Below are 23,740 nucleotides of genomic sequence, written 5' to 3'. Positions count from 1 at the left end.
ACAACACCATCATTCACATAAACTGGAATAACAAGCAGTTTTACAAGCCATTGTTGTTTGACCCAAACAAAGCCTTCTAATCCACCTTAGCAAGGACGTATTGCAATGCGTATTTATATAAACAGATATGCAAAAACAAGTGTACACTGTTCCAAAGACAAAAAAACAAGGGGACACTAATGTTCAGGAGCAAGAGCCCTCACACATCCGAGAGGATGTCATGCTTCATCATTGGGTAGCTCCTCGTCAGACCTGCGCTGCAATGTCTGACGGGCTCCCCATAAAGGGGGCTCTTTGCCGGAGATCTTTATAGGTGGCTGCCGTAGTTTGTCGGTCGCCCATCCCTTGTTATGTGGGGAGCCCCTTGGGAAGTAGCATGCCGAAAGCGGTCACTATTCATATGTGCCAGCAATCCACCGGGTCACCTACCCTGGCGTGCTCCCCACATAACAAGGGATGGGCGACCGACAAACATTTTTTTTGACAAACAGCGAACTTCAATGTAAGTGACTGTATGTTCTCGTTTGACGAATTAAATTACGCAAACTTTTTGTAACATATAGACAGGAGAAGTTTTGTTATTAATTGGTACTGAAGAAGCGTAATAGGATCTTGTTAGACCACTGTATGCGAAACATGTTGACCATGTTTTAGGAGACCTGCGATAATTCTCTCAGCTCCAACACTAGGTAGAAAGTGGTTGAGCATTATTTCTCACATTACACTTTCCTTATGTTTTTTTATCTTGGTTCCAGTCTTATCTTTCAATTTATTAAATGTATTTACTCTATTAGGACTGGGAACTCATTTTATGAGTCATTCTCCTGCTAGGAATAGTGCCTGACCGTGATACTAGTGTCCTCCACTACGGCAGCCACCTATAACGATCTCCGGCAAAGAGCCCCCTTTATGGGGAGCCTGTCAGACATTGCAGCGCCGGTCTGACGAGGAGCTACCCAATGATGAAGCATGACATCCTCTCGGATGTGTGAGGGCTCTTGCTCCTGAACATTAGTGTCCCCCTAGTTTTTTTGTCTTTGGAACAGTGTACACTTGTTTTTGCATATCTAGTTATTAGGGAGACCGTACACTGGACCACCAACCTCCCAGTCCCCCTTTTTTTATTGATATTTATATAAACACCCAGGCAGTTTTAAACACTTTGTGAAAAACATGTTTCTGACACTTGCAAAATGTCTTACTGTATTATTGATTTGTGGACTATGTCATAGCTAGAATGTGCTAACCCTCTTGCATGTAGACAGCCATGAAATTCTCATATAGTCATACGGATAATGCTAAATTCTCCTGAAATTGTGACAAAGGCTGTTGAGCAGACATCCTGCACACCTCACCTTCAGATTCTCAGGCTGAACAGTGCTACTTCCATGAAATCTTGGAATGAGAGATTCCATGGAAGGTGGTTGACAGGAGCATGGAGAAAATTGGAGGTGCTGGCGGTCGCTCACTCGATACTTGCTGGTGGTCGCTCACCCAATACTTACTGGCAGAAACTTTAGAATAAATAGTTCTACTTACCTATTCTGCATCCCTGCTCCTTTTCAGAGCCAACGAGTGGGAGCGGAATGATTCCTGCAATATCTCTCTAAATAGCTCTAAACATGCTGTATCAGCAATGAAGTTACTGCCGGCCTGCGGCATATTGTATGTGTGCCCAACCTTACGGGCATGTTTACGGACATCTGGTTGTTCATAGACCTACTGCATTGCTGGCACTGCACCCAGTTCCTGATAAAGGGCACTAAATTGTGGTATTATGGGAAACAATGTGCATGCGTGTCGGGCACCATTTTAAAGTCAGGCAGAAGTTGTGCCACAAGTAGAATTTATACTAGGCCACCATTTTAAAGTCAGGCGGGGTTTGGGACACTAGTGAAACTTGAATAAGGCTGCCACTTTGGAGACAGGCAGTGACACTTGCTTTTGTTTTAGGGTCAAGTGGAATTTGAAATATATATATTAGTTATAAGGTCACCACTGAGTAATATGGTGATTGTGTTGTGACATTACATTTATGGAAAGTGGATCTAGTGTGTAAAAAAACATCTAGTGTGCATATACCAAACAATTTTCAAGTTACACCTATAAATTCTTTAGGAATTTAAGTAGCATGGAATGTATTTTTCCTCCGTCACCATTTTTGGCACTGCCTGGCAAACCGCCTTTGAAGTGGACATGATGGAAGGAATCATTTGAAGCATATTTAGATGCAGTGGATGGTGACACGTTCACCAATAAATAAAAGAAGGCCCTACTGATACACAATTTGGGGCCTCAGAGCAGAACAAAGTAAAAAACTTTAACGTAAGCTGAGGTAAGAGTACAAGCTCACCTAAGTGAAACTGGTGAACAAGCTCCAATGGATTTAACTGATGAATATGCAACAATAATTCAAGCTTTAGACAAGCGTTTTTTGCTGAGATGGAATGTAGTGTTAGAAGGCACAAATCCCTGCAAAAGTCACAAATGCAAGATGAATCTGTGGATGATGTTGTGACAGCACTCAAAACGTTGGCACTTACATGTGATTATTGTGATATGCATGATGAAATTATTTGTGACCAGTTAATTGAGAAAATGTGCAGTAGAAAGATACAAGAACGAATACTATACGCAGACAATCCAGATTTGGAATTTGCCATTAAGACTGCCAAGGTGGCTGAAAACTGAAATGCTTACTTCAAGGAAATATCACCTCCCAATGAGAAGCATGTTTTAATTCTGCTAATTCCAAGGATCACAAAACATCTAATGCAGACAAATGGAAAGGGAAGAAGAATTGAAACATTATTGATCAGGAAGCCAAAAGTACTATAGTGTGCTTTAGTAGTGGTAGCAAAAATCAAATGTTTGCAGCTAAAAGCTATCCAGCCTTATTCCAAACGTGCTTCAGGTGCAACACGAAAGGCCATTATTCCAGGGTGTGTCACATGTCACGCAATTTGCTAGTATCAAGCATTGGGGAAAGAGATGCTCAGGACTTGGATGACAATGATGTTGTCCTCAGTGTGACTTATCAAGAAAAGCATAAAATGGTACATGAAAATGTGTCTCACAAGGACTTCATTTTTAAGATAAGGAGGAAATCTCCTAATTGTGACATTTTTCTAAATGGTGTAGTAATTCAGATGATGACAGATTTGGGTTCTCCATTCACCACTATGGGTTTAGAGGTGTTTAAGAAAGCATAATTCCCAGAATTGAGACCTTTTAATGTAAAACTGTTTGTTTATGGTGGAACCAAGATTGAGGTTGAAGGGAAATTTGATGGGCAACTAGAATTTGCGAACAAAATCGCTGATGCAGTTATTTATGTGGCTAAGTTTGGATCAAATCTATTATGTTGGAATGATCAAGGTGAATTAGGTATAATTCTAGATCCTAACCATCCGGATTGAGCTATATCTAAAGCATAGATATTGGTTGGGACATTTTAGCGTTGCACAAATGTAATATCTTGACATCTTTGAGCCAACTGAAAGTTCGGAATGGCTGGCACTAATTGTAATAGCACAAAGACCTGACTGTACATTAAGGTTATGTGTGGATTTGTGTGATTTAAATTCAAACATCTGGATTGCTCACAAACCTTTTCCCAACATTAATAAGATGCTGGGCACATTGAAAGGGGGCAAGGTTTTCACTACTCTTGATATTTCCACAGCATATCATCAAATAGTCTTAACTGAGGTTTCCAAGCACCTCACATTTTTATTACCCCTGTCATTATAAACGGGTGCTTTTGGTCAGACATTGGCCGCCTCAGTTTTTCAAAGGCTCATAAGGTTAATGTTTCAAGGACAAGTGGGAGTATTATATTACCAAGACAACATACTGGTGTTTGGTGAAGGCAAGGTTGAACATGATGAGAGACTGTGTAAAGTGTTGTAGGTATTGAAAGAAAAAGGGTTAACATTGTGTACAGAAAAATGCAAGTTGGAAGCCAGTGGTGTTGACTATCTAGGCCATAGTGTTAAAGACATAGAACCTAAGGAAAAAATATCAAAGCTATTGAATATGCACCAGTTCCAACTAACAAGGAACTGTTGAAATCATACATGGGGTTAGTAGAGTACTATTCTAAATTTGTGCCACATTTTGCACAAAAAACTGCACCATTGAGAGAATTGTTGAAGGAAGGGTGTACATTTATATGGAGTGAAGAGTGTCAACAAGCTGTGGAAATGATTAGAGCAAATATAGTGAACACTATGCCTTTGACATCGTTTGATCCTAATGATATTAGCATTATCATAACCAATGCTAGTAATTATGGTTTGGGTGCTGTTTTACTATAGATAAGGAAGGATGGAAGAGAAGAAACTATTTAAATTGCCTGTAGAGCTTTGGGAGCATCAGAATTGGCATACTTCACCATAGAGAAAGAGGTGATGGCTTTGTGGTGGGGTCATAACACTTTAGAACTTATGTATGGGGTATTCCCATTATTTTGTGTCCTGATCATAAGCCGTTGGTAGATTTGTTTAGTACAAAGGGAGGAGGTAGGACCACATCCAGAATTTCCAACTGGCAATATCGGTTATAGGAATATCATTGCATAGCGTAAGTTATAGGCAGAAACAATGTAGTCACAGATTTTTTTATTCAGGTTACCTTTGGTTGTGGAGGATGAAGTTATTGGTGATGAGGTGGTTGAGTGTATTGTGTTAACCAACTGTGCAATTTCAAAGCAGGAATGGAGAGATGCCTTGGATCAAGATGCTGTTTTGTCCTAGGTCAGAATATGAATCAACAATCATTTGCAATGCAATGGGCCTTGTGTTTGCTCGATTGTAAACTCCTAACCAGACTTTTCTTGTCACAAAAACTGAAAATGCAAAGTAAAACAGTTTCACATATGCGAGCCGACAGCCACCATGAGTGCAAAGCAGACACACAAAAGGAAACAGAAGTTCACTCGCAGTGAAACGTATCGACAAACGTGCAATTATCCATGTAACCTGCAAAAGTGTAACTATCCATGTAACTGGCAAAAGTGCAAATATCCATGTAACTGAGTCGACGTCATGCAACAGCTTGACTACTGCCCAGTGAGAGCGCGCTACCTACAAAAGAAAAAGCAGTCCAGAAACCTTGCAGAAAACATGGAGCCTCGTATGTTTTCAGTAGTTGGCCAGTGCGCTCAAGGAGGGCTAAACACCGAAAAAGGCAAGACATATGCATGTCTTTCACTAATTAAATCAAGCAAATTTTAAAAGGCAAGCACATGCACCAATGAAAGTGAGAGGTGTGACATGGACCTGGTTAAAAGGCCACAGAGAGATTACACCAGGGACAGAGCGCTTTGGGCTCAACCCTAAAAAGAGTTTGGCCTAACCTAAAAACTTGAGAATGGAATGTATTTCCTTATATGCACATGGCATCAGAGTTGATGATTTATGAAGAGTTGGTATGAAGGATTGAACAGTTGGTGGTGCCAGCTAATCTGAGATTGAAAGAGCTTGATATTGCCCATGAGGGGCATTTTGGCATACATGCAATGAAACATAGAATAAGAGAGGAATTTTGGTGACCAACGGGTTGGTAAGGCAGTCGAATATTTTGAGCATGATTGTGAAAATGTTATTACTAATGGCAAGATCCTTTTTACCAAACAATCCCCTGTGATTTCAATCAATGTGGATATGTCTCCTTGGTCCACGTTGGGTTTGGACACCTCTGATCCTTTTAAAGTTCCAGAGGAAGGTCCCATACATGCTGTTGTGATTATTGATTATGTGTCTAAATGGCCTAAAGTTACCTTTGTGAACAATATTGAAACCTGCACCAACACTGACTTTCTGCAAAATGTTTTTAGCAGGTAAGGGTATCCCACTGAGTTATTTACTGACAATGGGAGTTAAGTGGTTTCAGAGGAAATGAAGAATTTGTGCATGAGTATGACATATTTCATACTTATACATCTTTATATCATCCTAGAAGCAATGGTTTGGTGGAGAGCTTTAATTGCACATTGAAGGATCAAATACAGTTGGCATTAGTCAATAAGTTTAATTGGAATCGTGCCATGAGTGAAATGTTATGGAGTATACCTTGTACATCCATTGAGAACACTGGTGTTTCTCCTTTTATCTTGCTTAGGGTACGTGTTGCAGGGTCTAAGTTGAACAGAGAATGGGTTGGGCATGTCAATATTGATTCCTCAAAGTTAGGGAGTGTGGTGGATACCACGAAAAAAGTAATGGACAGATATCATGGAGCAACCAAAAAAGTGATGGAAGTGAGCGAGGGTAGTTGAGCATGGGTAAAGAAGCTCAGTTATGTGTCTAAAGGTGGATCAAGATATTTTCCTCCAGTGCGTGTGGTGCGTGTGTGACCATATGCTTTACGTATTAGTGATGGATGTGTATGGAACAAGGACAGACTTATGGTAAATCCAGATGACAAAGTGGATGTGGTGCATAGACGTGGGTGAGGTTGATGAAGAGGCATGTGAGGATGCATTAATTTCTTGTCCTAATCGGTCCTTCGATGCTAGGTGAATCCCTAGTCGATTTGCTGATTTTGTTACTAGTTAATTATTACACTCTTGCATGGTACAATTATGATTTATCTATGTGACATGGGTGTGGAATTTTCTATTTTTGTGTTAATATTAATTGAGAGTGATTTTTAACTATTTGTATGTTATTGTTAGTGCTTTTAGTTATATGGATATGTTAATCATTATGTCATTACTAGAGTGTAATGCTTTTCAGTGATGTTCATTATAAAGGGATGGGATCTGTTGTGTTGGCAACTTCCATGGCATTTTGGAATGAGAGATTCCATAGAATGCAGTTGATCACAGGGTGGAGAAGGGTGGAGGTGCTGGCGGTCGTTCACCTGATACTTACTGGCAGAAACTTTGGAATAAATCCTTCTACTTACCTAATCCGCATCCCAGCTTCTTTTCAAAACCTGCTATTAAGAACTGGACACTTGATCAAACTATAATATAACTTCCTGTCCAGGACGTAAAGGGGTACGGATCAACCCCAGACTAGCTTGAGGGTTTAGGGGAATGGTATTCTTCATGGAAAAGTTGAGGGAAGAATGTGCATTTGTACAGGAGGTTCCACTTTCCTAGGTGCACTTCTAGGAACATGTCAGTTTCAAACAAAACATAAAAATATTTTTGTGCACAGATCTAAATTGCCACCAATCCTTTTAAGTTTTGGATTGTGAATAGAGCACATGGTATTTAGGCAAAACCAGATTAACAGCTCATTCCCAAGACTCATAATATGAAGATGTGAACAGCAAGAGTGTGATGGAATAGAGGAAGCACCTCTACAATGGTAATAACACAGGACTTGCCTTTTGTTCAGTAGTACTAAATGTCTGAATCTAAGTTTATTACTACTTTTGCTCCAAATGACATGATATGTTGGACCACATTTAGTTTCATTGGCATGAAAAACAAAATTACAATATTGTATCATACATATTGTATTGAACCCTTCTGACTTTGGAGGCTTATGCTCCTACCAGTGTTTGTGCTCAGTTAAAAGGAGGTAGGGTTGTCCCTTCCACCTAATTTTACACTGGTATTTCTAGTGCTTTTCTTTCATTTAACTGCATTATAGATTCTGGTAGTTTTGGTTTACATCAAGATAACCATATGGACTAACCCTCTTGACAACAATCATTTTCACAAAACGTCCAAGGGGTTATTTACTAAGGGTTGGTCATGTGCTTTTGTGCCACTATGCAATTTTGTTTCTATCTGCAGGGTTTCTTAATGGTAAGTAAGATGACGCAAGGAAAAGTGAGCACACGATCTTCAGAAATGGGCTTCTTTTATCCTCAAAATACAATGAATACCAAACATGAACACACTTAAATTAAAATCTCACATACTGGCCCCCCTACACCGCCCCTGGGACCGCCAAAGTGGCAGTTTTGACTCACCATAAGTAGCGTGGAGGGTTATTATGCTGGCTGCAAAGACCACATCTATGTTTTATGTGGACAGCTGAGTGGATTAGTAAAGCCAGCCTTTACAAGCGCTTTAAAACAAATGAATGTATGTGAAAGGGGGGCTATGGAAAGATGAGGGGCACATTTGCCGTGTAGTAGTGAGTGAACAAGTGAATCCGAGGAGGTGGTCATGGGGAGGGTGGGCGCCAAAAAAATACTGTAGCATAGGGTGCCACCTGCTCTAAAGCCGACCCTGAAGGGGTGCTTAGGGTGTTTATGGGTTGTAATGGTATTTTTAGGGTTTAGGCTCAGTATGTATTTTTTTGGTTGGCTTAGTGATTATTTCTATATATATATGTATTCATTTCAATGTATATAAACAAATATATATATATATATGTTAATGGGGTATACTTACCACTTTACTTTTTACCACGTATATGCCTTTACCAACCATTCCTTTACAATGAAATGTTTGTGGTAAAGGTATGCGTGATAAAAACTTTTTCTGTACATGCATGCATGGTAATGACACATACGTTGTACTGACTGTGTTGTAAAGGCATGCGTGGTTCCATCATACATCTGCGTACAGAGCTCTAAAGAAAGAATCGTCATTTTATACCTGGGAAAGTTACATTACATCTTAGAACAGTGTTTACAATATTACTATTACATAAATAGTCTGAAATGTGAAGAGTGAGACAGGAATGGAAAAAAATGTGGCAGAAGAGGGCTGCAGGTAGGTACCATTTTGAATTTGAGGCCTACATTGACTGATATTAACATGAACACAATTTGGCCAATATTTTTCATTTCAACTGCATGTTAATTTTCACTTGCCTTGCAAATGTTATAATGCCTACAATTATAAAACCCTACATCACTACCATATGAATATGAGAGAGCCCAAAATAAACCCTTTGTCACTGTTCAAATGGTATTTTCAAGAGGACCAGTGCCAGCAACTTAATATGTCACACGTTGCCTGTGAAAGTAGCTCCTGGGGATGGGGGAGGCGGGTGTGGTCTCATGATCCTGTCAGCCTGGCCTGTTACTCGGCCATTTTCTGTCCCTATATGTGTAAATGAAAGGGCCAGGCATGGTGCAGTGGGTGCATTGTGGTAAGCCTTGTGCCGCTGTCCATGAGACTAAGGCCCTTATTATGAGTTTGGCTGGCGGTGGAGGCCACCCACCAAACTCATTTGCACGAAAGACCGCCACGTCGGTCTTCTGCCCGCTCGCTCTATTAAGAGTTCCCCGCCGCCCCAGCTGGGAACAGGGCCTTAACAGACGCTGGCTCATGATTGAGCCTGCGGCAATGTGGCAGTGCTCGGGTGCGACAGCACTGTCGTGCTTTTCACTGCCCGAATTACAGGCACCCCCTTTCCACCAGCCTTTGCATGGCAGGGCTACCGCCATGCAAAGGCTGGAGGAAAGGGTACTCGTAGTCCCCAGGGCAGCGCTGCAAGCAGCACTGGCCTGGCGGATTGAGACTGCCGGCACTGCCAGGCTGTCAGCTGGTGGCAACCTGGCGGTGTGGGCGAGCTGACCATGGCGGCTCAGCTACGGTCGTATGTGGTGGCCGGACCACTGCTTTGGCTGTGGTCCGACTTCCATTGCAGCCCTGGCGGTCTTATGACCTCCAGGGTGGTAATGAGGCCCTGAGTATGTTGCATATGATACTGCCTTGCTTCCTGCACCCGTTGTCTGAAGCAAGACATGCCAGTACTGCCTATTCCTGGGTTGTTTGCTATTTTTTGATGGCAGGGACATGATTTGTTTGCCTGTGAACAGTGTTTTAATAGGAAACAGTAGGTCCCCTGGCAGAATGTAGCGTCTCCCATTTCTCACAGATATTCATAGACTTTGGACTGACCAGGGCCCCCTGAAGGCCCCCCATTCTAGCCACAGAGGTTGCAGGGCCTTACCTCATCTGTCGGTGGGGTGGCTGACCCCCACCATTGCAGTATTCCTGGCTAAGGGTCGGATTTAGAACTTGGCAAACGGGTTACTCCGTCACAACGGTGACGGATATCCCGTCTGCCAAAATATAAATCCCATTATAGCCTATGGGAGTTAGATTTCAGCGTATGGGATATATGTCACTGTTGTGACAGAGTAACCTATCCGTCAAGTTCTAAATCAGGCCCTAAGGGCTGCATTACGAGTTTGGTGGTTGAACCATCCAAACTCCAATACAGCAGTGGTAAGGCTGCAGTCAAGCCAGCGGCCTCACCACTGTCATATTACAATGTTTCCACTGGGCTTACTGGTGGAAACATCGTATTACAACGTTCCTGACGGTCAGCCCGGCAGAAACAGTGCAGTGGCATTGGCCTTGGCTCCCAAGGAAGTCAAGTCCAATGCCGTCGCACACAGCACCCTTGAAATGCGCACTATTTGCTATAGCAGACAGTGCACATTCCAAGGGTGCTGACAGGGGGGCTCCTGCACTGCCCACAACATGGTTTTGGCAGTGCAAGGACCCCCCTAGAGCCCCAACTCTGCCTTTCCACCAGCTTTTCATATTGAGGACCCCGCCTTGAAAAGGCTGGTGAAAAGGAAAGTCATGATCAGCATAGTGGTGCCGAACTCATAACTGCCATGGTTGACCACGACTTTCACTGCCGCCAATCCATCGTGATCCCTGATCCCGGAAGAGGCTGCGGTCTTCTGGCGGTCTGACAGCCAGGATTGTGATCTGACAATCGGACCACTAGGATTGCAGCAGTCAGACCGGGACTGCGAGTTTATCGGTCTCAGGACCGCCAACATCGTAACAAGGCTTTATGGGCCTCATTAAGAGGCTGGCAGTTCGAAGACCGCCAGCCTTGCGGTAGCCCTCGGACCACCACGACTGGGGGGGTCCGACCGCCACATTACAAGGTTGGCAGGCAGACCCATCAACCTACGGCCATCCCTGCCAGGATCAGTGAACCCGAGGGGCTGACATCAGTCCTGGTTCTAATCAGCCAGGGCGGCGCTGAACTCAGCACCGCCCTGCTGATTACAATCTTGTTCTCTGCCAGCTTTTTCATGACAGTCTGACCGCCATGAAAAGGCCGGAATAGAACAAGTGCAGGGGGCCACAGGGGTCCACCTGCATAGCACCCTCGAAATGCTATGCAGACACTGTGCATTTCGAGGGTGCTGGTGCCCCCTGCATGCGGTAACATTGCCACTGGCTCTATAATTAGCGGGCGACAATGCTGCTGCACCTTTCCCACTGGGCTGACCACTGGAAAGCTTGGTTTCCGCCGATCATCCCAGAGGGAAAGTCTTAATGAGGCCGGCGGGGAGGTCACCAGCACTGCAGCGACCCCCTTTACCCCACCACCCATCGGGAGTTTGGCAGACGGATGTTTCCATCCACCAAACTCATAATCAGCCCCTAAGTCTTCTGGTGTTTTAAAGAGCTATAAATCACAATTTTCCCTGCCAAATGTGTTATTGCTAGTACTAGAGCACAATATACATCTCAAAAAACTTCATGCTTTGCATGTCTGTGTTCGTGTATTTATTTGTGAGTTCAGGCATGTGCATACATGCGTACACTGAAGGGAGAGATGTGATAGGGCATTTTCGATTAAGGCAACAAAGCCTCTAGTCCCAGCCCTGCCTAAAGCTGACTTCTTTGACAGCCACAGACCTTCCGACTCACACAGTGCCACTGTGTGTCACATGATAAGAGCTTCTATCACATGGTCACTCGTGAGGAGCTGATATTGCACGGTGGGCACACAATTAGCTGGAAACCCCCTCTGAGAGCAGGTTGCTAGCTAATTGTTAAGAGGTTCTGCTCATTTGATGTCCACTACGAACAGTGAAACGACCCCAGGACATCGGAAGCAACTTCAAAAGCTTTGTTTGTGGTAGGGACTGGTGGGGGGGAGGTGGGTGCTCGGGTGTGGGCTTTGTGGCAGCGAATTTAAAGGTGCCTCAGGCTGTGCTCAGCACTAAGGCTTGTCTCCTTCAAGGCCCTGCCCCTACTCACACTGTAAAAAAAATTCGCAAGTTGGAAGGTCTGCAACCACCGTACGCACCACTGTAATGTTATTTTTTTATTTTTTTATTTATTTTTAGAAATGTCTTTATTGAAATTTTGTTCAGGATTCACACAGCAGTATGGCTCAGCAAAACATTGACACATACAGTATCAACATAAAAGTACTTTGATTACGGGAGAGGAATCCGACGCACTTTATATTCGCTGTACTGACAACCACTCACTATCTACAACTGCAATGTTAAGTGTGGGGTGGCACAGAGTAAAGGCCTGACAAATTGTTGAAAGCATAAATCTAAAAATCCTAATGCCAGAGCCTTGGGGTTGAATAGAACAAGCAGACAAATAGGGCATTGATGAGACAGATATGCCTGAAACGAACATGCCCAGAAATTGTTGACTACATAAACTGTGCACTAGTACAAAAAAAAAGAACTTAGTAAATCCATATATCATGTTACTTTATAGGCTTGATAATAAGAAATTCTGCTTGAGGGTTAGCGCCCTAATTTTGGCATTTCAATGTGGAGAAAATTTACTTTTTACCACTAATTTTAAAGTGATCTTTGAAAAAAAAGGTTGGGAACCACTGATCTAGAGAAACCTCATCCAAAGACTAATGTGTCCTATCTGTTCTACACGTTTCATCATATAGATGGTAGTACTAGCAGGGCAACCATCTTAAACAAATAAACAAATAAATAAGATGCTTACTGAATGTAAAGTGGATGGGATGGGACAGGATGAGAGCATCTTCAGGAGAAGGGGCCCCGATAAACGGGGACCACATGGAATGTTCCCGGGAGACAAGAAGGGTCTCCTCTACAGAGTACTGTGGAACCATCCAGCGTCAATCCAGCATTGTTTTCTATTAAAAGGAACGTTTGTGTAATAATCTGCACTTTAAATCTTTTAATCAAATTACAACAGAGTTTATCATTCTTAACCGCCTCCAGGATTTGCATGCAGCTGGTAACTAGGTAAATCCAGCCGGGCGCAAAGGTCGTGCTAAGGTTGGTCAGGCGGGATGTTTCTAGCAGTGAACCATGGTGTTTGCCGCCGGGTTCCCGGAAAAAACTCGCCTCGTGATTATGCCAAGGACTCCTGCTTTGTTTTACTCTGGCCAGCAGTACCGATTGCCTCGTGGAAAAGAACCCCAGGGCCTTGGCAACTGATTCCAACGCGTCACGCTGCTGGGTGGGGAGCGGTGACTCCGGAGCGATGGCTGAGCCAGAGCCGGTGATGAAACTCGGCCCCCAGGGTCGTCCGAGCAGTAACCACCAGCGGTTCCGCTCCCAGCATAGGTGGCCCTTGTTCATTGGTCAGCATTTTACTGGCCTGGCCGGGTGTATTCATTACAAGACAATTTAAAAAAGTGTGAAATTCTTCACAATCCGGTATCTTTGTCCTTTGAAATGTGCCTGTGTGAGCAGTTCTACATTGCACGATAATTCCAGAAGGTCCCGCACTCTTTAAATGAGAAGCGGCACGTTACATACGCATCTGAAGGCACGCGGGCTTTACACACGGAGAAGCAAGTTTCTTAAGAGTACAGAGTTACACAAGCTTTACATGTTGTAAAAGGGGAAATAAGAGCTTACATCACCACAACGTAGGTGCAAAACACTTCGAAAACGTTTTAAAGCTGTCTCAACTGTTAATAATCGATGGTTAAGGCTGAACTCCGACGTTAAAAGGGAATGCTGAGGATTTCGCACAAACCAGTGCTTAATTTGTGCTCTGAGGGCCGGCGCTTAGTTTTCTGCCTCAAGCATTTACTCTGAGAAAAAGACACGTGGGAAAGACGGAGGAAGCGAAAAATGAAGACGCGTCAGAAAGGGGAAAAGCAGGAAGCTGCAAGAGAGAGTTGAAGGGGCGGGGAGTGGCTGTTAAAGGATTAAAGAGGCCCGAGGTGGCTTCAGGATTACTCTGCCTCAGTATTATGTGCTAGCACTTTTAATTGCAGCAGCCACGTGTTTAACCCCTTCGCTGCCAGGCCTTTTCCCCCTCCTGTGCCAGGCCTTTTTTTGCCTATTTGGGGCAGTTCGCGCTTAGGCCCTCATAAATTTTTGTCCACATAAGCTAACCAAGCCAAATTTGCGTCCTTTTTTTCCAACATCCTAGGGATTCTAGAGGTACCCAGACTTTGTGGGTTCCCTTGAAGGAGGCCAAGAAATTGGCCAAAATACAGTGAAAATTTCGTTTTTTTCAAAAAAATTGGAAAAAGTGGCTGCAGAAGAAGGCTTGTGGATTTCCCCCTGAAAATGGCATCAACAAAGGGTTTGCAGTGCTAAACTCAGCAGCTTCCTAGCTTTCAGGAACAGGCAGACTTGAATCAGAAAACCCAATTTTTGCATTTTTTTGTGCTTTCAGCCTCCTTCCAGTCAGTGACAGGAATGGGCATGAAACCAATGCTGGATCCCAGTAACCTAACCATTTCTGAAAAGTAGACAAAATTCTGAATTCAGCAAGGGGTCATTTGTGTAGATCCTACAAGGGTTTCCTACAGAAAATAACAGCTGAAAAAGAAAAATATTGAAATTGAGGTGAAAAAACCATCAATTTTTCTCTACGTTTTACTCTGTAATTTTTCCCTGCAATGTCAGATTATGGAAAGCAATATACCGTTACGTCTGCTGGACTCCTCTGGTTGCGGGGATATATAGGGCTTGTAGGTTCATCAAGAACCTGAGGAACCCAGAGCCAATAAATGAGCTGCACCCTGCAGTGCGTTTTCATTCTATACCGGGTATACAGCAATTCATTTGCTGAAATATAAAGAGTAAAAAATTGCTGTCAAGAAAACCTTTGCATTTCCAAAAAGGGCACAAGATAAGGTGCTGAGGAGCAGTGGTTATTTGCACATCTCTGAATTCCGGGGTGACCATACTAGCATGTGAATTATAGGGAATTTCTCAAATAGATGTCTTTTTTACACACTCTCCTATATTTGGAAGGAAAAAATGTAGAGAAAGACAAAGGGCAATAGCACTTGTTTTGCTAATCTATGTTCCCCCAAGTCTCCCGATAAAAATGATACCTTACTTGTGTGGGTAGGCCTAGCGCCCGCGACAGGAAACGCCCCAAAACGCAACCTGGACACATCCCATTTTTTAAAAAGAAAACAGAGGTGTTTTTTGCGAAGTGCCTACCTGTAGATTTTGGCCTCTAGCTCAGCCGGCACCTAGGGAAACCTACCAAACCTGTGCATTTCTGAAAACTAGAGACCTAGGGGAATCCAAGATGGGGTGACTTGCGGGGCTCGGACCAAGTTCTGTTACCCAGAATCCTTTGCAAACCTCAAAATGTGGCTAAAAAAACACATGTTCCTCACATTTCTGTGGCAGAAAGTTCTGGAATCTGAGAGGAGCCACAAATTTCCTTCCACCCAGCGTTCCCCCAAGTCTCCCGATAAAAATGATACCTCACTTGCGTGGGTAGGCCTAGCGCTCGCAACAGGAAACACCCCAAAGCGCAACGTGGACACATCCTAAATTTTGGAAGAAAACAGAGGTGTTTTTTGCGAAGTGCCTACCTGTAGGTTTTGGCCTCTAGCTCAGCCGGCACCTAGGGAAACCTACCAAACCTGTGCATTTCTGAAAACTAGAGACCTAGGGGAATCCAAGGAGGGGTGACTTGCGGGGCTCGGACCAGGTTCTGTTACCCAGAATCCTTTGCAAACCTCAAAATGTGGCTAAAAAAACACATGTTCCTCACATTTCTGTGGCAGAAAGTTCTGGAATCTGAGAGGAGCCACAAATTTCCTTCCACCCAGCGTTCCCCCAAGTCTCCCGATAAAAATGATACCTCACTTGCGTGGGTAGGCCTAGCGCCCGCGACAGGAAACACCCCAAAGCGCAACGTGGACACATCCTAAATTTTGGAAGAAAACAGAGGTGTTTTTTGCGAAGTGCCTACCTGTAGATTTTGGCCTCTAGCTCAGCCGGCACCTAGGGAAACCTACCAAACCTGTGCATTTCTGAAAACTAGAGACCTAGGGGAATCCAAGGAGGGGTGACTTGCGGGGCTCGGACCAGGTTCTGTTACCCAGAATCCTTTGCAAACCTCAAAATGTGGCTAAAAAAACACATGTTCCTCACATTTCTGTGGCAGAAAGTTCTGGAATCTGAGAGGAGCCACAAATTTCCTTCCACCCAGCGTTCCCCCAAGTCTCCCGATAAAAATGATACCTCACTTGCGTGGGTAGGCCTAGCGCTCGCGACAGGAAACACCCCAAAGCGCAACGTGGACACATCCTAAATTTTGGAAGAAAACAGAGGTGTTTTTTGCGAAGTGCCTACCTGTAGATTTTGGCCTCTAGCTCAGCCGGCACCTAGGGAAACCTACCAAACCTGTGCATTTCTGAAAACTAGAGACCTAGGGGAATCCAAGGAGGGGTGACTTGCGGGGCTCGGACCAAGTTCTGTTACCCAGAATCCTTTGCAAACCTCAAAATGTGGCTAAAAAAACACATGTTCCTCACATTTCTGTGGCAGAAAGTTCTGGAATCTGAGAGGAGCCACAAATTTCCTTCCACCCAGCGTTCCCCCAAGTCTCCCGATAAAAATGATACCTCACTTGCGTGGGTAGGCCTAGCGCTCGCAACAGGAAACACCCCAAAGCGCAACGTGGACACATCCTAAATTTTGGAAGAAAACAGAGGTGTTTTTTGCGAAGTGCCTACCTGTAGATTTTGGCCTCTAGCTCAGACGGCACCTAGGGAAACCTACCAAACCTGTGCATTTCTGAAAACTAGAGACCTAGGGGAATCCAAGGAGGGGTGACTTGCGGGGCTCGGACCAGGTTCTGTTACCCAGAATCCTTTGCAAACCTCAAAATTTGGCTAAAAAACACATGTTCCTCACATTTCTGTGGCAGAAAGTTCTGGAATCTGAGAGGAGCCACAAATTTCCTTCCACCCAGCGTTCCCCCAAGTCTCCCGATAAAAATGATACCTCACTTGCGTGGGTAGGCCTAGCGCCCGCGACAGGAAACACCCCAAAGCGCAACGTGGACACATCCTAAATTTTGGAAGAAAACAGAGGTGTTTTTTGCGAAGTGCCTACCTGTAGATTTTGGCCTCTAGCTCAGCCGGCACCTAGGGAAACCTACCAAACCTGTGCATTTCTGAAAACTAGAGACCTAGGGGAATCCAAGGAGGGGTGACTTGCGGGGCTCGGACAAGGTTCTGTTACCCAGAATCCTTTGCAAACCTCAAAATTTGGCTAAAAAAACACATGTTCCTCACATCTCTGTGGCAGAAAGTTCTGGAATCTGAGAGGAGCCACAAATTTCCTTCCACCCAGCGTTCCCCCAAGTCTCCCGATAAAAATGATACCTCACTTGCGTGGGTAGGCCTAGCGCTCGCGACAGGAAATACCCCAAAGCGCAACGTGGACACATCCTAAATTTTGGAAGAAAACAGAGGTGTTTTTTGCGAAGTGCCTACCTGTAGATTTTGGCCTCTAGCTCAGCCGGCACCTAGGGAAACCTACCAAACCTGTGCATTTCTGAAAACTAGAGACCTAGGGGAATCCAAGGAGGGGTGACTTGCGGGGTTCGGACCAGGTTCTGTTACCCAGAATCCTTTGCAAACCTCAAAATTTGGCTAAAAAAACACATGTTCCTCACATTTCTGTGGCAGAAAGTTCTGGAATCTGAGAGGAGCCACAAATTTCCTTCCACCCAGCGTTCCCCCAAGTCTCCCGATAAAAATGATACCTCACTTGCGTGGGTAGGCCTAGCGCTCGCGACAGGAAACACCCCAAAGCGCAACGTGGACACATCCTAAATTTTGGAAGAAAACAGAGGTGTTTTTTGCGAAGTACCTACCTGTAGATTTTGGCCTCTAGCTCAGCCGGCACCTAGGGAAACCTACCAAACCTGTGCATTTCTGAAAACTAGAGACCTAGGGGAATCCAAGGAGGGGTGACTTGTGGGGCTCGGACCAGGTTCTGTTACCCTGAATCCTTTGCAAACCTCAAAATTTGGCTAAAAAAACACATGTTCCTCACATCTCTGTGGCAGAAAGTTCTGGAATCTGAGAGGAGCCACAAATTTCCTTCCACCCAGCGTTCCCCCATGTCCCGATAAAAATGATACCTCACTTGCGTGGGTAGGTCTAGCGCCCGCGACAGGAAACACCCCAAAGCGCAACGTGGACACATCCCATTTTTTGAAAGAAAACAGTGCCTACCTGTGGATTTTGGCCTGTAGCTCAGCCGTCACCTAGGGAAACCTACCAAACCTGTGCATTTCTGAAAACTAGAGACCTAGGGGAATCCAAGGAGGGGTGACTTGCGGGGCTCGGACCAGGTTCTGTTACCCAGAATCCTTTGCAAACCTCAAAATTTGGCTAAAAAAACACATGTCCCTCACATTTCTGTGGCAGAAAGTTCTGGAATCTGAGAGGAGCCACAAATTTCCTTCCACCCAGCGTTCCCCCAAGTCTCCCGATAAAAATGATACCTCACTTGCGTGGGTAGGCCTAGCGCCCGCGACAGGAAACATCCCAAAGCGCAACGTGGACACATCTTAAATTTTGGAAGAAAACAGAGGTGTTTTTTGCGAAGTGCCTACCTGTAGATTTTGGCCTCTAGCTCAGCCGGCACCTAGGGAAACCTACCAAACCTGTGCATTTCTGAAAACTAGAGACCTAGGGGAATCCAAGGAGGGGTGACTTGCGGGGCTCGGACCAGGTTCTGTTACCCAGAATCCTTTGCAAACCTCAAAATGTGGCTAAAAAAACACATGTTCCTCACATTTCTGTGGCAGAAAGTTCTGGAATCTGAGAGGAGCCACAAATTTCCTTCCACCCAGCGTTCCCCCAAGTCTCCCGATAAAAATGATACCTCACTTGCGTGGGTAGGCCTAGTGCTCGCGACAGGAAACACCCCAAAGCGCAACGTGGACACATCCTAAATTTTGGAAGAAAACAGAGGTGTTTTTTGCGAAGTGCCTACCTGTAGATTTTGGCCTCTAGCTCAGCCGGCACCTAGGGAAACCTACCAAACCTGTGCATTTCTGAAAACTAGAGACCTAGGGGAATCCAAGGAGGGGTGACTTGCGGGGCTCGGACCAAGTTCTGTTACCCAGAATCCTTTGCAAACCTCAAAATGTGGCTAAAAAAACACATGTTCCTCACATTTCTGTGGCAGAAAGTTCTGGAATCTGAGAGGAGCCACAAATTTCCTTCCACCCAGCGTTCCCCCAAGTCTCCCGATAAAAATGATACCTCACTTGCGTGGGTAGGCCTAGCGCTCGCGACAGGAAACACCCCAAAGCGCAACGTGGACACATCCTAAATTTTGGAAGAAAACAGAGGTATTTTTTGCGAAGTGCCTACCTGTAGATTTTGGCCTCTAGCTCAGCCGGCACCTAGGGAAACCTACCAAACCTGTGCATTTCTGAAAACTAGAGACCTAGGGGAATCCAAGGAGGGGTGACTTGCGGGGCTCGGACCAGGTTCTGTTACCCAGAATCCTTTGCAAACCTCAAAATGTGGCTAAAAAAACACATGTTCCTCACATTTCTGTGGCAGAAAGTTCTGGAATCTGAGAGGAGCCACAAATTTCCTTCCACCCAGCGTTCCCCCAAGTCTCCCGATAAAAATGATATCTCACTTGCGTGGGTAGGCCTAGCGCTCGCGACAGGAAACACCCCAAAGCGCAACGTGGACACATCCTAAATTTTGGAAGAAAACAGAGGTGTTTTTTGCGAAGTGCCTACCTGTAGATTTTGGCCTCTAGCTCAGCCGGCACCTAGGGAAACCTACCAAACCTGTGCATTTCTGAAAACTAGAGACCTAGGGGAATCCAAGGAGGGGTGACTTGCGGGGCTCGGACCAGGTTCTGTTACCCAGAATCCTTTGCAAACCTCAAAATTTGGCTAAAAAAACACATGTCCCTCACATTTCTGTGGCAGAAAGTTCTGGAATCTGAGAGGAGCCACAAATTTCCTTCCACCCAGCGTTCCCCCAAGTCTCCCGATAAAAATGATACCTCACTTGCGTGGGTAGGCCTAGCGCCCGCGACAGGAAACACCCCAAAGCGCAACGTGGACACATCCTAAATTTTGGAAGAAAACAGAGGTGTTTTTTGCGAAGTGCCTACCTGTAGATTTTGGCCTCTAGCTCAGCCGGCACCTAGGGAAACCTACCAAACCTGTGCATTTCTGAAAACTAGAGACCTAGGGGAATCCAAGGAGGGGTGACTTGCGGGGCTCGGACAAGGTTCTGTTACCCAGAATCCTTTGCAAACCTCAAAATTTGGCTAAAAAAACACATGTTCCTCACATCTCTGTGGCAGAAAGTTCTGGAATCTGAGAGGAGCCACAAATTTCCTTCCACCCAGCGTTCCCCCAAGTCTCCCGATAAAAATGATACCTCACTTGCGTGGGTAGGCCTAGCGCTCGCGACAGGAAATACCCCAAAGCGCAACGTGGACACATCCTAAATTTTGGAAGAAAACAGAGGTGTTTTTTGCGAAGTGCCTACCTGTAGATTTTGGCCTCTAGCTCAGCCGGCACCTAGGGAAACCTACCAAACCTGTGCATTTCTGAAAACTAGAGACCTCGGGGAATCCAAGGAGGGGTGACTTGCGGGGCTCGGACCAGGTTCTGTTACCCAGAATCCTTTGCAAACCTCAAAATGTGGCTAAAAAAACACATGTTCCTCACATTTCTGTGGCAGAAAGTTCTGGAATCTGAGAGGAGCCACAAATTTCCTTCCACCCAGCGTTCCCCCAAGTCTCCCGATAAAAATGATACCTCACTTGCGTGGGTAGGCCTAGCGCTCGCGACAGGAAACACCCCAAAGCGCAACGTGGACACATCCTAAATTTTGGAAGAAAACAGAGGTGTTTTTTGCGAAGTACCTACCTGTAGATTTTGGCCTCTAGCTCAGCCGGCACCTAGGGAAACCTACCAAACCTGTGCATTTCTGAAAACTAGAGACCTAGGGGAATCCAAGGAGGGGTGACTTGTGGGGCTCGGACCAGGTTCTGTTACCCTGAATCCTTTGCAAACCTCAAAATTTGGCTAAAAAAACACATGTTCCTCACATCTCTGTGGCAGAAAGTTCTGGAATCTGAGAGGAGCCACAAATTTCCTTCCACCCAGCGTTCCCCCATGTCCCGATAAAAATGATACCTCACTTGCGTGGGTAGGTCTAGCGCCCGCGACAGGAAACACCCCAAAGCGCAACGTGGACACATCCCATTTTTTGAAAGAAAACAGTGCCTACCTGTGGATTTTGGCCTGTAGCTCAGCCGGCACCTAGGGAAACCTACCAAACCTGTGCATTTCTGAAAACTAGAGACCTAGGGGAATCCAAGGAGGGGTGACTTGCGGGGCTCGGACCAGGTTCTGTTACCCAGAATCCTTTGCAAACCTCAAAATTTGGCTAAAAAAACACATGTCCCTCACATTTCTGTGGCAGAAAGTTCTGGAATCTGAGAGGAGCCACTAATTTCCTTCCACCCAGCGTTCCCCCAAGTCTCCCGATAAAAATGATACCTCACTTGCGTGGGTAGGCCTAGCGCCCGCGACAGGAAACATCCCAAAGCGCAACGTGGACACATCTTAAATTTTGGAAGAAAACAGAGGTGTTTTTTGCGAAGTGCCTACCTGTAGATTTTGGCCTCTAGCTCAGCCGGCACCTAGGGAAACCTACCAAACCTGTGCATTTCTGAAAACTAGAGACCTAGGGGAATCCAAGGAGGGGTGACTTGCGGGGCTTGGACCAGGTTCTGTTACCCAGAATCCTTTGCAAACCTCAAAATGTGGCTAAAAAAACACATGTTCCTCACATTTCTGTGGCAGAAAGTTCTGGAATCTGAGAGGAGCCACAAATTTCCTTCCACCCAGCGTTCCCCCAAGTCTCCCGATAAAAATGATACCTCACTTGCGTGGGTAGGCCTAGTGCTCGCGACAGGAAACACCCCAAAGCGCAACGTGGACACATCCTAAATTTTGGAAGAAAACAGAGGTGTTTTTTGCGAAGTGCCTACCTGTAGATTTTGGCCTCTAGCTCAGCCGGCACCTAGGGAAACCTACCAAACCTGTGCATTTCTGAAAACTAGAGACCTAGGGGAATCCAAGGAGGGGTGACTTGCGGGGCTCGGACCAAGTTCTGTTACCCAGAATCCTTTGCAAACCTCAAAATGTGGCTAAAAAAACACATGTTCCTCACATTTCTGTGGCAGAAAGTTCTGGAATCTGAGAGGAGCCACAAATTTCCTTCCACCCAGCGTTCCCCCAAGTCTCCCGATAAAAATGATACCTCACTTGCGTGGGTAGGCCTAGCGCTCGCGACAGGAAACACCCCAAAGCGCAACGTGGACACATCCTAAATTTTGGAAGAAAACAGAGGTATTTTTTGCGAAGTGCCTACCTGTAGATTTTGGCCTCTAGCTCAGCCGGCACCTAGGGAAACCTACCAAACCTGTGCATTTCTGAAAACTAGAGACCTAGGGGAATCCAAGGAGGGGTGACTTGCGGGGCTCGGACCAGGTTCTGTTACCCAGAATCCTTTGCAAACCTCAAAATGTGGCTAAAAAAACACATGTTCCTCACATTTCTGTGGCAGAAAGTTCTGGAATCTGAGAGGAGCCACAAATTTCCTTCCACCCAGCGTTCCCCCAAGTCTCCCGATAAAAATGATATCTCACTTGCGTGGGTAGGCCTAGCGCTCGCGACAGGAAACACCCCAAAGCGCAACGTGGACACATCCTAAATTTTGGAAGAAAACAGAGGTGTTTTTTGCGAAGTGCCTACCTGTAGATTTTGGCCTCTAGCTCAGCCGGCACCTAGGGAAACCTACCAAACCTGTGCATTTCTGAAAACTAGAGACCTAGGGGAATCCAAGGAGGGGTGACTTGCGGGGCTCGGACCAGGTTCTGTTACCCAGAATCCTTTGCAAACCTCAAAATTTGGCTAAAAAAACACATGTCCCTCACATTTCTGTGGCAGAAAGTTCTGGAATCTGAGAGGAGCCACAAATTTCCTTCCACCCAGCGTTCCCCCAAGTCTCCCGATAAAAATGATACCTCACTTGCGTGGGTAGGCCTAGCGCCCGCGACAGGAAACACCCCAAAGCGCAACGTGGACACATCCTAAATTTTGGAAGAAAACAGAGGTGTTTTTTGCGAAGTGCCTACCTGTAGATTTTGGCCTCTAGCTCAGACGGCACCTAGGGAAACCTACCAAACCTGTGCATTTCTGAAAACTAGAGACCTAGGGGAATCCAAGGAGGGGTGACTTGCGGGGCTCGGACCAGGTTCTGTTACCCAGAATCCTTTGCAAACCTCAAAATTTGGCTAAAAAAACACATGTTCCTCACATTTCTGTGGCAGAAAGTTCTGCAATCTGACAGGAGCCACAAATTTCCTTCCACCCAGCGTTCCCCCAAGTCTCCCGATAAAAATGATACCTCACTTGCGTGGGTAGGCCTAGCGCCCGCGACAGGAAACACCCCAAAGCGCAACGTGGACACATCCTAAATTTTGGAAGAAAACAGAGGTGTTTTTTGCGAAGTGCCTACCTGTAGATTTTGGCCTCTAGCTCAGCCGGCACCTAGGGAAACCTACCAAACCTGTGCATTTCTGAAAACTAGAGACCTAGGGGAATCCAAGGAGGGGTGACTTGCGGGGCTCGGACCAGGTTCTGTTACCCAGAATCCTTTGCAAACCTCAAAATTTGGCTAAAAAAACACATGTTCCTCACATTTCTGTGGCAGAAAGTTCTGGAATCTGAGAGGAGCCACAAATTTCCTTCCACCCAGCGTTCCCC

The sequence above is a fragment of the Pleurodeles waltl genome, chromosome 5 (genome assembly GCF_031143425.1).
Source record: "Pleurodeles waltl isolate 20211129_DDA chromosome 5, aPleWal1.hap1.20221129, whole genome shotgun sequence".
Taxonomy (NCBI): Eukaryota; Metazoa; Chordata; class Amphibia; order Caudata; family Salamandridae; genus Pleurodeles; species Pleurodeles waltl.
This window is presented reverse-complemented; position numbering follows the sequence as displayed.